The 13,232-nt window shown below is 35.2% G+C and overlaps 2 non-coding genes across 2 annotated transcripts; one reads left to right on the forward strand and one right to left on the reverse strand.

Annotated features, from left to right (window-relative positions):
• Positions 1 to 6,024: 6,024 nt before the first annotated feature.
• Trnas-gcu (transfer RNA serine (anticodon GCU)) lies at positions 6,025 to 6,106 on the reverse strand. The gene has a single exon. It is a non-coding gene; the product is annotated as a tRNA-Ser (tRNA).
• Positions 6,107 to 6,824: 718 nt separating this feature from the next.
• Positions 6,825 to 6,896, forward strand: Trnam-cau (transfer RNA methionine (anticodon CAU)). The gene has a single exon. It is a non-coding gene; the product is annotated as a tRNA-Met (tRNA).
• Positions 6,897 to 13,232: the final 6,336 nt, after the last annotated feature.

Consider the following 13,232-nt stretch of genomic DNA (forward strand, 5'->3'; position numbering starts at 1 on the left):
GTGATTACATGTTTCCAAACTTGATATCCTGCTCCGGAAGGAAACGGAGGCTGGTTCTCGAAAATTAAACTTTAGATGAGCCTGTAAAATAATTGTGGTGTATATGAATAGAGGTCATACAATTTGCTATCAATTCTGGGATACATAGTATTTCTTCAATTGGTCACGGTGGGGTTTGATTCTTTTGTGTCATTCTAAAGGTATACTTTCTATTATACAATTGTAAGTTTTCTGTATTTTTCGCTTTGATCTCAGGATTTGATTCACAAACAACGTCCTAAACACAAACAATTCCTGCCTTTATAAGTTATGTGAACATGAATATTTTCCAACCACATGAATTATCAGAATTTAAAATGAGAGGTTGTTCAAATACAGCCAGAAACATCGATATTCATGTTGACATTATATCAAATTTGTTCCCATGCACAAAAACATTTGTTTGTGAAACATATGGAGGACGTTTAAGTGCTGCTTATTTAAGGACATGAAAAATAAGTCCCTTTCAACTTCATATTTAGAACAGTAGATAAACAGTTATCAAGGGTATAATAATAATAATAATAATAATAATAATAATAATAATAATAAATTAAGAAGAATGGCACATTTGGTTGTGAAAGTCCCATCTGATATATGCTCCTTAGTAAAACGCAATCCTCCTTTCGGATTCGCCATTTATTCAATTGTTGCAGGAGGGGGTCAATCGTTTTTCTTTTGTCGAATCAAGGGAGGCAACTAATGGAACTAGAACGTTCATTATAAACAATTGATTAGGTAGTCAACTAATGCAGCTAAGAGGTTAGTGTTGTTGTTTCCATAAAATGTTTTACCGGGGTGTACTAGACTTTATGACTGCCTTAAATCCCAAACACGCCCATATATCATTGTCATAAATAAGATGTATCAATTATTTTCTACTACTCGATATCGGATTATTTTAAACAAGGAAATGTGTCTTTCTCAATGAAACAATATGTGACTTTGCATAATCCGATCGAGAGCTATCTGCAATGTGTTGTTCGATTCAAGCTACCCTGTCTATAATTACGGCAAATTGGATATTCAGTTGTTTGTGAGACGCATTGACATCGAAAGACAAACTGACTGAAGAGAGTTTTGGAGTATGAATCTCTGGTCACAAGAAATCTACGTCAGCGCGGAATGAATAGATGTGATCATGTGACTAGCTTTAGAAATACGCCCTACCTATGCTTGGGACATAACAACTGTCACGATCCAATCAATCAACGAAAAAACAAAATGTCTTTCTATGTAGTTGTGCCGAAAGTTTCAAATTTGTATGAGGTTACGTTGCCAAATAAAGAGTATAATCTAAAGTGGAATTGGCAGTGATAACTATGACTGTACTTCCTCATATTCTGACACTATTATTGTGTCAATACCTCTCTTACTTGCACACGTTTCCGACGAAGAGATCGGTATCAAGATAAGAGAATACGGAGTGGAATTCCTATCTCCCATTCAGGATAGATACTACCCTAGAAATCTTGTGACAGACGTGACGCATTTTTGTTTTGGATATTTAATTTTGATTGTTTGTTATTTTTTTAATATTTATTATTTGTTATTACATGTTTTATTTCGTATTCTAGAGAAAGTATTTGTTACATTTTACAATACTTGCTGGATTTACATCTTTTCTATTACTTTGATTAAGAACATAGATTTGTAATATTATGTAAAATACAGTTTTCCAAAAGAGATAAAATCTTAGCCCTACAGTCGGAAGCATCAAACTGTAAGTGACCATTAGTTCGTTAAGTTATTGCATGATAATCAAGTAAAGGTGCGCTCTTTTTGTCTTGACCCGGGTCGCATGATGACAGATTGCACACATTTCGTGTGCCACAACTGTTGGAAACAGCGTCATGTTCCTAGGAAGTACAAAAGGCAAAGCTCTGACAATTGTGGAAATTTTCTTTATTTGTGTTCATGTGGGAAATATGACTTAAGAAATGCAACTGCCTAAAGATGTTACATGCTAAATGATTAAATTGAAGAAATTAATTACCGAATTGCTGACGTTGCCACAAAGGAAGATAGATTGGGGATTCAAGTTCTAGAAGATGATGAACACGAGGTTGATGAAGTAATACAGGGTGCAGATGGTGAAGAAAGAGGTGATGAAACTGATCACGAAAAAGCTTTTCACAGAGTCAACCATTCATACTGGTATCTCTTTTACGACAATTCGGGTTTGGTGACAGCTTTATTTAATGGATACAAATATTTTATATTGAAATTAGAAACAGTGTTAAATGCATTTAATGAAAGCCTTTTCAATTAAACATTCAGTCCTCCAAAGTTGCCCTATACTAACTATGCTATATTTATTTGAAGCGGAACATTTAGGGCTCGCTATAATTATAAATTATTATGTCAATGTTGCTCTATTTCTATTGTCTAGCAGTACAAGTAAAGTCTTTCAACATGCCGATGGTACAACCATGACATTAGCAAAGAAAGAATCTATTAATCAATCATTTATTGTACTTGGTTTATATTGTAAAGGATATGGTTCAAAAGGGAATAAAGAAAACAAACGGAACTTTTATTTAATTCATCAGGCAGTCTCTGTTGAATTCTGCAGACAGCTCCAATTTCAACATTGTGATCACGTTATCTTAATTTTGGGAACTAGTGCTGGAGCTCAGTTAGAATAAGACTTTGTCTAAATTTGAAACTTATTACACAGAGGTGATACTAAATTGTATGACTTCTGTTCATGTATAGCACAAATGTTTTACTCGCTTTCAAGTAGCTTGATTTTCCGTAAACCAGCCGCTGTTTCCTTTTGGAGTAGTGTATTTTGTTTTGGAGACATTTACTCACTAGAAAAAATACATTTGCCACTCTAGTATCACCCTTAACGTTCAACTGGCATTATATATAGCATTACCGATAGAGAACAGCCTTATCAGAAAGAAGTTTTAATCGGAAAGAATGGTGTTAGATGCACACTGCATTTAACACTGTCTTTAATAACGGCTGAATAAAAATTTGACCAAATCCAAAATTTATGTGAATGAGACAAACTTTTGACTCTGTCAAAAACTTTGCTTTTATCAATTGTTAAGGTATATCCATCGATGTTGTCCCTCTAGGTCATAGCAATGACATCTCCTACAGTGAATGTTGTATCAGCAATATCCCTTCAAACTACAGAGCATGTCTGAATTAGAGGCATAATTTTGGGTAATACCCATTTCAAACCATGAGCCATAACCCTCGCCAAAATTGTATCATCTACATTAAATAGTCTTATATTTCGCCAATATTTCCAGCTTCTTTAGTCGCTCTTGGTGTTGTAAAAAATGATATTGTATCAAATCTCACTGCCCATGACGTAATTGATTCCTTGTTAACGATCTGAAGAAGAAAAAAATCTCTAACAGATTATCATATTCATAATTTAAAACGTTGTAAAATACAACTACCTTATCGATTTAACCAGACCAAAATATCTAATTTTAGACATTATATTTATAGCTGCATGTATTTTATCAACCCTTGTATGACCCTACTCAAATACGTATCATCAGCAGGTATGGATGAATTTACCAAGATTAAAACTGATTCTTTACAACTCTCATCAACTGTGTTCGATAATTACAAAATACAATAAAACTTATAAACGTATTTTAATATTTGATTTTCATTTGAAACAAGTGAGCCAAAGCCATCAATGGATTCCTTAATAACATCTCGTTTTTGTTGATATTTTTCAGGATTTGGAAAGTATTTGCTATTTGCGTCACTTTCAGTCACCAAACTGGATTAAAATCTCGGTATAACACCTCAAAACAATCTTATTTCTTAGTCACTTCATTGTTGTTCGAGTTCTTCATATGTATTGATATCAAATGAATCTTTAGCGGTAAATTTTACAGAAAATAAAATCATTTTGTCTTGACATCTATACAATTCTTGGAAACTTTCTTTCTTTCTCTTCGTACTGTATAGGAGCGAGAATTCTTACTTTTATATTTTGCATTATCCACTAAGTGAGTTGTTCACTAAAATATTTTACTCTTTCCCTCAACAATAATAGATTTCACTCTACATACCTATTCATCATTACAAACGTTATCTAATTTAAGTAAGTGCCTAATTTCTTCGTTGCATGTAGTTATTTTAGGATCGATCTCATAATGATGTACATGCATGACAAAATATTTTGCAATTTGGAGGAATTTAAGATATAGTCCATCCTGCACTTCCATAGTTCGCCTAGTACCATTCTCTCTTGATCTCCAGTGATCGTAAATATTGCTATCAAACAGTAATTATGAAGCTCTCGAATAGCAATATCATCGATATGTATGTGTTTCTTATGCCGATCAATTGCAGCTATTGTAACCACCTACCAAGGTAGTGCTATAACTCGTATTGGTCTCCACAATTGTTGCACACGGTATTAGTGGATCAGATACTGTTTTATATGCAACGTGCACTCCATAAAGTCGGCATTTGGATATAACTTCTAGAAACCTAAGATCGTTGTGTTCACCGAAAAGTCGTCTGACTACAAACGAAACAAGTGAAAATGGTTCTTGGATTTTGAGAGTGCTCCAGAAACAGCAGTTATGTAGACATTTTGGTGTTAACGTGTCTAAGTATAGCAGATTATATACAGAACTTAAAGAGGTTAAAGATAAACTTGCAAGTACGTTATTGGTTTTATTAATATTGGAGTACACAGGTATGGAATTAGTCGGCTCACAAATTATATTTTACATGAAACTACTGCGATTCCATGAACGTTGTATTATTGTGAAACTTAATTTAACCCTAGCCCTCAGAATATAAGTGAACTGGAGAGAGTCCATTGCTTGTGCGCTATACATCTGGAAGGTATTACGTTCACATGTTCATACTTGATGTACCTGTGTACCTTTCAGAAGAAGAAATAAGTAGAAATTAGAAAGAATATGAAGAGGAATATATATACCCCGGTCAACATAGACACCAATCTGATAAAATCAGATCTCCGCTGTCCTACGTGAAGATCTGACGATGACCACTGAAGAATGACATTCAGGTGACCATTAAATTAGCCAATGGAAATACAACTTTCAAAAAATCTGAAAGTGAATCAAATCGTTCGATACACATTCATGCTTTTCACCCACGGTGCTCTTTCTCAAAACGCAAAGATATTAGACCTCATCTGACTGGTTGATAAAATTAGCAATTATGGTAATAGCATAGGTACCAGAATATGCCTTCTAAGCGATGGCTGTCAGATCTTCATTTGGTAACAGCGGAGATCTGATTTTAATCAGTTTGGTACACAGGTACTTAAAGTATGAACAGGTGAAAGGACAGCTACATAAACGAACATTTTCCCCGTCATTTCTTCTACACTTCTGATAACATCAGTTTATTTGATCTTCTTAACATTAACCGCAATTTTAGATTGTTGTCCAAGACTATCCGAGTATACAAACGTACAGTCTCCTGTTACTTAAAATTTGACCATCGTTTTAATGGGTATTACACACACTTCTAGTAAACAGACACATACGCGTGTGCTTTGGTGCCGTTTTGGAATTTTGGAAACACATCACCCCTTACCCTCCCAAACCTTAGCTTGATCCCTTTTGCCTTGCTCGCAACCTTAAATGTTTCTGCTAATCGGCCGATTCGCGGCATTGATATTTGGCTACACTTCCCGCATGCATGTTAGCACTACTGGGACTTTATTTCAATGCCAAGAAATGTTGTTGTTGTTTTTTTTCTCCTGTGGGAGATAAAATGTTCCACACGCACAAAAAGTACAACTCGATTATAAATATGCAGCCGGAACAGGTCAATACACAAACCTGTCACAAACATGCACAAAACGTCAGTCTATTCAAGACACAAACCACCAAAAAGAAATCATGGAGACATCATTAGGCGTGTTTTCTTTCTGACGTGACGATATCACATTACAATATTGATGAATACGGTTTGTAGTCATAACTAAAAGTTCTACACATCAGATAAAATGTATATCGACGAAGATGGGATTCGAACCCACGCGGGGAGACCCCAATGGATTAGCAGTCCATCGCCTTAACCACTCGGCCACCTCGTCCGGTGTATTTTGATGAGTACACTATTTAGGGAGTGATCTATAGCTACCTGGCCTAAACCACACACAACTTTTGTCTGATATTCACGATTCAATATATGTCTTTTTCAGACAGAAAAAAATTCTAACCGTCGAACCATCCTAGCTCTAACTGATGTGCACATAAAGAACCTAGTGCATGATATTCTTTAAAAGAAGAAATATATATCTTCAGGTAAATTAAAACAATTCTCCTGGCTGGGAGAAAACTCAACATTACCCACCTACCCACCCAATAAACAGAAACAAATACATGGTCGGTCCCTTAGTGAGCAAGCATGTTCATATCAATGGATTGTTAGGCAAGGGAAAAAACTCGTACGAACATTCGTTGTATTCATCACTTCGGTAAGTATTACATCAGATAAGTGAATATCAGTTCCATTTTTTTTTAAAGTTATAAAAATCAATGTTTTCTAACAGCAGAGCCGAGTGGCCGAGTGGTCTAAAGCGCTCTCCGTCACGGATCACTGCCATCTCACCTCTGTCTGCGTGGGTTCGAGTCTCGGGCTCGGCCAATGTGGACATGTGAGAAAGCTTGCCGGTAGCTTCTCGTGGGTCGGTGGTTCTTTCCGGGGTTTTCCCGGGTTCTTCCTCCACCATTAATACTGGCCGCCATGTATAGCCTATCTTGTGCTGAAAAATGGCGTTAAACCCTATAACAACAACAATAACAACTAACAGCAGAGTGGCGCAGTGGAAGCGTGCTGGGCCCATAACCCAGAGGTCCGTGGATCGAAACCACGCTCTGCTAATCACTTTTATTTGGTTTTTGTTTTTTGTTTTTAATTTTAAATTCATAACATCAAATTATCATTTATCTTCAGGCACAAAAATATAAATAAAAGGCACATTCAGTAAATATGTATCTGATTTCATATATAAAATGTGGGTCAATGTAATTTACTTTTCACGCTTCAATGACGGCTTTTTTGGTGCGAATTTGGACCTTCTACACCGTTCTAGCAATAATAAAATGTCAAATGTACATGCAGCTAAAGTGAAATATAACAAAAGGTCAAACGAAAAACAATGTGGCATGTAATGATATAGCATTGGAACGTTCGACAGTGATCAGGTGGACAAGCCTCCCCGTGTTTCCCACCCCACCGCCGGCATCACCCTTCCCCACCCCAAGACAAAAATGAGTGTTTGTCTCCCTGGCCCTCACTAGCTGCTAAATCCCACAGTCAGCTTGCGGTCTTCTTTGCGCTCCCTGTGAAAAATACATACTGAACCACCCCTGCGATCCCACCCAAAAGTGCCGAAAAGTTTTGACCTCTGACATGACATTGCCATATTAAAAATGGAATTTATTTTGTTTCAATTTTTCGTTAATCCATACAATATCTGCTCTTAAAAGGCAAATTTACACATTTCCAGTGATTACATGTTTCCAAACTTGATATCCTGCTCCGGAAGGAAACGGAGGCTGGTTCTCGAAAATTAAACTTTAGATGAGCCTGTAAAATAATTGTGGTGTATATGAATAGAGGTCATACAATTTGCTATCAATTTTGGGATACATAGTATTTCTTCAATTGGTCACGGTGGGGTTTGATTCTTTTGTGTCATTCTAAAGGTATACTTTCTATTATACAATTGTAAGTTTTCTGTATTTTTCGCTTTGATCTCAGGATTTGATTCACAAACAACGTCCTAAACACAAACAATTCCTGCCTTTATAAGTTATGTGAACATGAATATTTTCCAACCACATGAATTATCAGAATTTAAAATGAGAGGTTGTTCAAATACAGCCAGAAACATCGATATTCATGTTGACATTATATCAAATTTGTTCCCATGCACAAAAACATTTGTCTGTGAAACATATGGAGGACGTTTAAGTGCTGCTTATTTAAGGACATGAAAAATAAGTCCCTTTCAACTTCATATTTAGAACAGTAGATAAACAGTTATCAAGGGTATAATAATAATAATAATAATAATAATAATAATAATAATAATAATAATAATAATAAATTAAGAAGAATGGCACATTTGGTTGTGAAAGTCCCATCTGATATATGCTCCTTAGTAAAACGCAATCCTCCTTTCGGATTCGCCATTTATTCAATTGTTGCAGGAGGGGGTCAATCGTTTTTCTTTTGTCGAATCAAGGGAGGCAACTAATGGAACTAGAACGTTCATTATAAACAATTGATTAGGTAGTCAACTAATGCAGCTAAGAGGTTAGTGTTGTTGTTTCCATAAAATGTTTTACCGGGGTGTACTAGACTTTATGACTGCCTTAAATCCCAAACACGCCCATATATCATTGTCATAAATAAGATGTATCAATTATTTTCTACTACTCGATATCGGATTATTTTAAACAAGGAAATGTGTCTTTCTCAATGAAACAATATGTGACTTTGCATAATCCGATCGAGAGCTATCTGCAATGTGTTGTTCGATTCAAGCTACCCTGTCTATAATTACGGCAAATTGGATATTCAGTTGTTTGTGAGACGCATTGACATCGAAAGACAAACTGACTGAAGAGAGTTTTGGAGTATGAATCTCTGGTCACAAGAAATCTACGTCAGCGCGGAATGAATAGATGTGATCATGTGACTAGCTTTAGAAATACGCCCTACCTATGCTTGGGACATAACAACTGTCACGATCCAATCAATCAACGAAAAAACAAAATGTCTTTCTATGTAGTTGTGCCGAAAGTTTCAAATTTGTATGAGGTTACGTTGCCAAATAAAGAGTATAATCTAAAGTGGAATTGACAGTGATAACTATGACTGTACTTCCTCATATTCTGACACTATTATTGTGTCAATACCTCTCTTACTTGCACACGTTTCCGACGAAGAGATCGGTATCAAGATAAGAGAATACGGAGTGGAATTCCTATCTCCCATTCAGGATAGATACTACCCTAGAAATCTTGTGACAGACGTGACGCATTTTTGTTTTGGATATTTAATTTTGATTGTTTGTTATTTTTTTAATATTTATTATTTGTTATTACATGTTTTATTTCGTATTCTAGAGAAAGTATTTGTTACATTTTACAATACTTGCTGGATTTACATCTTTTCTATTACTTAGGTTAAGAACATAGATTTGTAATATTATGTAAAATACAGTTTTCCAAAAGAGATAAAATCTTAGCCCTACAGTCGGAAGCATCAAACTGTAAGTGACCATTAGTTCGTTAAGTTATTGCATGATAATCAAGTAAAGGTGCACTCTTTTTGTCTTGACCCGGGTCGCATGATGACAGATTGCACACATTTCGTGTGCCACAACTGTTGGAAACAGCGTCATGTTCCTAGGAAGTACAAAAGGCAAAGCTCTGACAATTGTGGAAATTTTCTTTATTTGCGTTCATGTGGGAAATATGACTTAAGAAATGCAACTGTATAAAGATGTTACATGCTAAAGGATTAAATTGAAGAAATTAATTACCGAATTGCTGACGTTGCCACAAAGGAAGATAGATTGGGGATTCAAGTTCTAGAAGATGATGAACACGAGGTTGATGAAGTAATACAGGGTGCAGATGGTGAAGAAAGAGGTGATGAAACTGATCACGAAAAAGCTTTTCACAGAGTCAACCATTCATACTGGTATCTCTTTTACGACAATTCGGGTTTGGTGACAGCTTTATTTAATGGATACAAATATTTTATATTGAAATTAGAAACAGTGTTAAATGCATTTAATGAAAGCCTTTTCAATTAAACATTCAGTCTTCCAAAGTTGCCCTATACTAACTATGCTATATTTATTTGAAGCGGAACATTTAGGGCTCGCTATAATTATAAATTATTATGTCAATGTTGCTCTATTTCTATTGTCTAGCAGTACAAGTAAAGTCTTTCAACATGCCGATGGTACAACCATGACATTAGCAAAGAAAGAATCTATTAATCAATCATTTATTGTACTTGGTTTATATTGTAAAGGATCTGGTTCAAAAGGGAATAAAGAAAACAAACGGAACTTTTATTTAATTCATCAGGCAGTCTCTGTTGAATTCTGCAGACAGCTCCAATTTCAACATTGTGATCACGTTATCTTAATTTTGGGAACTAGTGCTGGAGCTCAGTTAGAATAACACTTTGTCTAAATTTGAAACTTATTACACAGAGGTGATACTAAATTGTATGACTTCTGTTCATGTATAGCACAAATGTTTTACTCGCTTTCAAGTAGCTTGGTTTTCCGTAAACCAGCCGCTGTTTCCTTTTGGAGTAGTGTATTTTGTTTTGGAGACATTTACTCACTAGAAAAAATACATTTGCCACTCTAGTATCACCCTTAACGTTCAACTGGTATTATATATAGCATTACCGATAGAGAAAAGCCTTATCAGAAAGAAGTTTTAATCGGAAAGAATGGTGTTAGATGCACACTGCATTTAACACTGTCTTTAATAGCGGCTGAATAAAAATTTGACCAAATCCAAAATTTATGTGAATGAGACAAACTTTTGACTCTGTCAAAAACTTTGCTTTTATCAATTGTTAAGGTATATCCATCGATGTTGTCCCTCTAGGTCATAGCAATGACATCTCCTACAGTGAATGTTGTATCAGCAATATCCCTTCAAACTACAGAGCATGTCTGAATTAGAGGCATAATTTTGGGTAATACCCATTTCAAACCATGAGCCATAACCCTCGCCAAAATTGTATCATCTACATTAAATAGTCTTATATTTCGCCAATATTTCCAGCTTCTTTAGTCGCTCTTGGTGTTGTAAAAAATGATATTGTATCAAATCTCACTGCCCATGACGTAATTGATTCCTTGTTAACGATCTGAAGAAGAAAAAAATCTCTAACAGATTATCATATTCATAATTTAAAACGTTGTAAAATACAACTACCTTATCGATTTAACCAGACCAAAATATCTAATTTTAGACATTATATTTATAGCTGCATGTATTTTATCAACCCTTGTATGACCCTACTCAAATACGTATCATCAGCAGGTATGGATGAATTTACCAAGATTAAAACTGATTCTTTACAACTCTCATCAACTGTGTTCGATAATTACAAAATACAATAAAACTTATAAACGTATTTTAATATTTGATTTTCATTTGAAACAAGTGAGCCAAAGCCATCAATGGATTCCTTAATAACATCTCGTTTTTGTTGATATTTTTCAGGATTTGGAAAGTATTTGCTATTTGCGTCACTTTCAGTCACCAAACTGGATTAAAATCTCGGTATAACACCTCAAAACAATCTTATTTCTTAGTCACTTCATTGTTGTTCGAGTTCTTCATATGTATTGATATCAAATGAATCTTTAGCGGTAAATTTTACAGAAAATAAAATCATTTTGTCTTGACATCTATACAATTCTTGGAAACTTTCTTTCTTTCTCTTCGTACTGTATAGGAGCGAGAATTCTTACTTTTATATTTTGCATTATCCACTAAGTGAGTTGTTCACTAAAATATTTTACTCTTTCCCTCAATAATAATAGATTTCACTCTACATACCTATTCATCATTACAAACGTTATCTAATTTAAGTAAGTGCCTAATTTCTTCGTTGCATGTAGTTATTTTAGGATCGATCTCATAATGATGTACATGCATGACAAAATATTTTGCAATTTGGAGGAATTTAAGATATAGTCCATCCTGCACTTCCATAGTTCGCCTAGTACCATTCTCTCTTGATCTCCAGTGGTCGTAAATATTGCTATCAAACAGTAATTATGAAGCTCTCGAATAGCAATATCATCGATATGTATGTGTTTCTTATGCCGATCAATTGCAGCTATTGTAACCACCTACCAAGGTAGTGCTATAACTCGTATTGGTCTCCACAATTGTTGCACACGGTATTAGTGGATCAGATACTGTTTTATATGCAACGTGCACTCCATAAAGTCGGCATTTGGATATAACTTCTAGAAACCTAAGATCGTTGTGTTCACCGAAAAGTCGTCTGACTACAAACGAAACTAGTGAAAATGGTTCTTGGATTTTGAGAGTGCTCCAGAAACAGCAGTTATGTAGACATTTTGGTGTTAACGTGTCTAAGTATAGCAGATTATACACAGAACTTAAAGAGGTTAAAGATAAACTTGCAAGTACGTTATTGGTTTTATTAATATTGGAGTACACAAGTATGGAATTAGTCGGCTCACAAATTATATTTTACATAAAACTACTGCGATTCCATGAACGTTGTATTATTGTGAAACTTAATTTAACCCTAGCCCTCAGAATATAAGTGAACTGGAGAGAGTCCATTGCTTGTGCGCTATACATCTGGAAGGTATTACGTTCACATGTTCATACTTTATGTACCTGTGTACCTTTTAGAAGAAGAAATAAGTAGAAATTAGAAAGAATATGAAGAGGAATATATATACCCCGGTCAACATAGACACCAATCTGATAAAATCAGATCTCCGCTGTCCTACGTGAAGATCTGACGATGACCACTGAAGAATGACATTCAGGTGACCATTAAATTAGCCAATGGAAATACAACTTTCAAAAAATCTGAAAGTGAATCAAATCGTTCGATACACATTCATGCTTTTCACCCACGGTGCTCTTTCTCAAAACGCAAAGATATTAGACCTCATCTGACTGGTTGATAAAATTAGCAATTATGGTAATAGCATAGGTACCAGAATATGCCTTCTAAGCGATGGCTGTCAGATCTTCATTTGGTAACAGCGGAGATCTGATTTTAATCAGTTTGGTACACAGGTACTTAAAGTATGAACAGGTGAAAGGACAGCTACATAAACGAACATTTTCCCCGTCATTTCTTCTACACTTCTGATAACATCAGTTTATTTGATCTTCTTAACATTAACCGCAATTTTAGATTGTTGTCCAAGACTATCCGAGTATACAAACGTACAGTCTCCTGTTACTTAAAATTTGACCATCGTTTTAATGGGTATTACACACACTTCTAGTAAACAGACACATACGCGTGTGCTTTGGTGCCGTTTTGGAATTTTGGAAACACCTCACCCCTTACCCTCCCAAACCTTAGCTTGATCCCTTTTGCCTTGCTCGCAACCTTAAATGTTTCTGCTAATCGGCCGATTCGCGGCATTGATATTTGGCTACACT

The sequence above is a fragment of the Sinohyriopsis cumingii genome, unplaced genomic scaffold (genome assembly GCF_028554795.1).
Source record: "Sinohyriopsis cumingii isolate HCF-2022 unplaced genomic scaffold, ASM2855479v2 utg000646l, whole genome shotgun sequence".
Taxonomy (NCBI): domain Eukaryota; kingdom Metazoa; phylum Mollusca; class Bivalvia; order Unionida; family Unionidae; genus Sinohyriopsis; species Sinohyriopsis cumingii.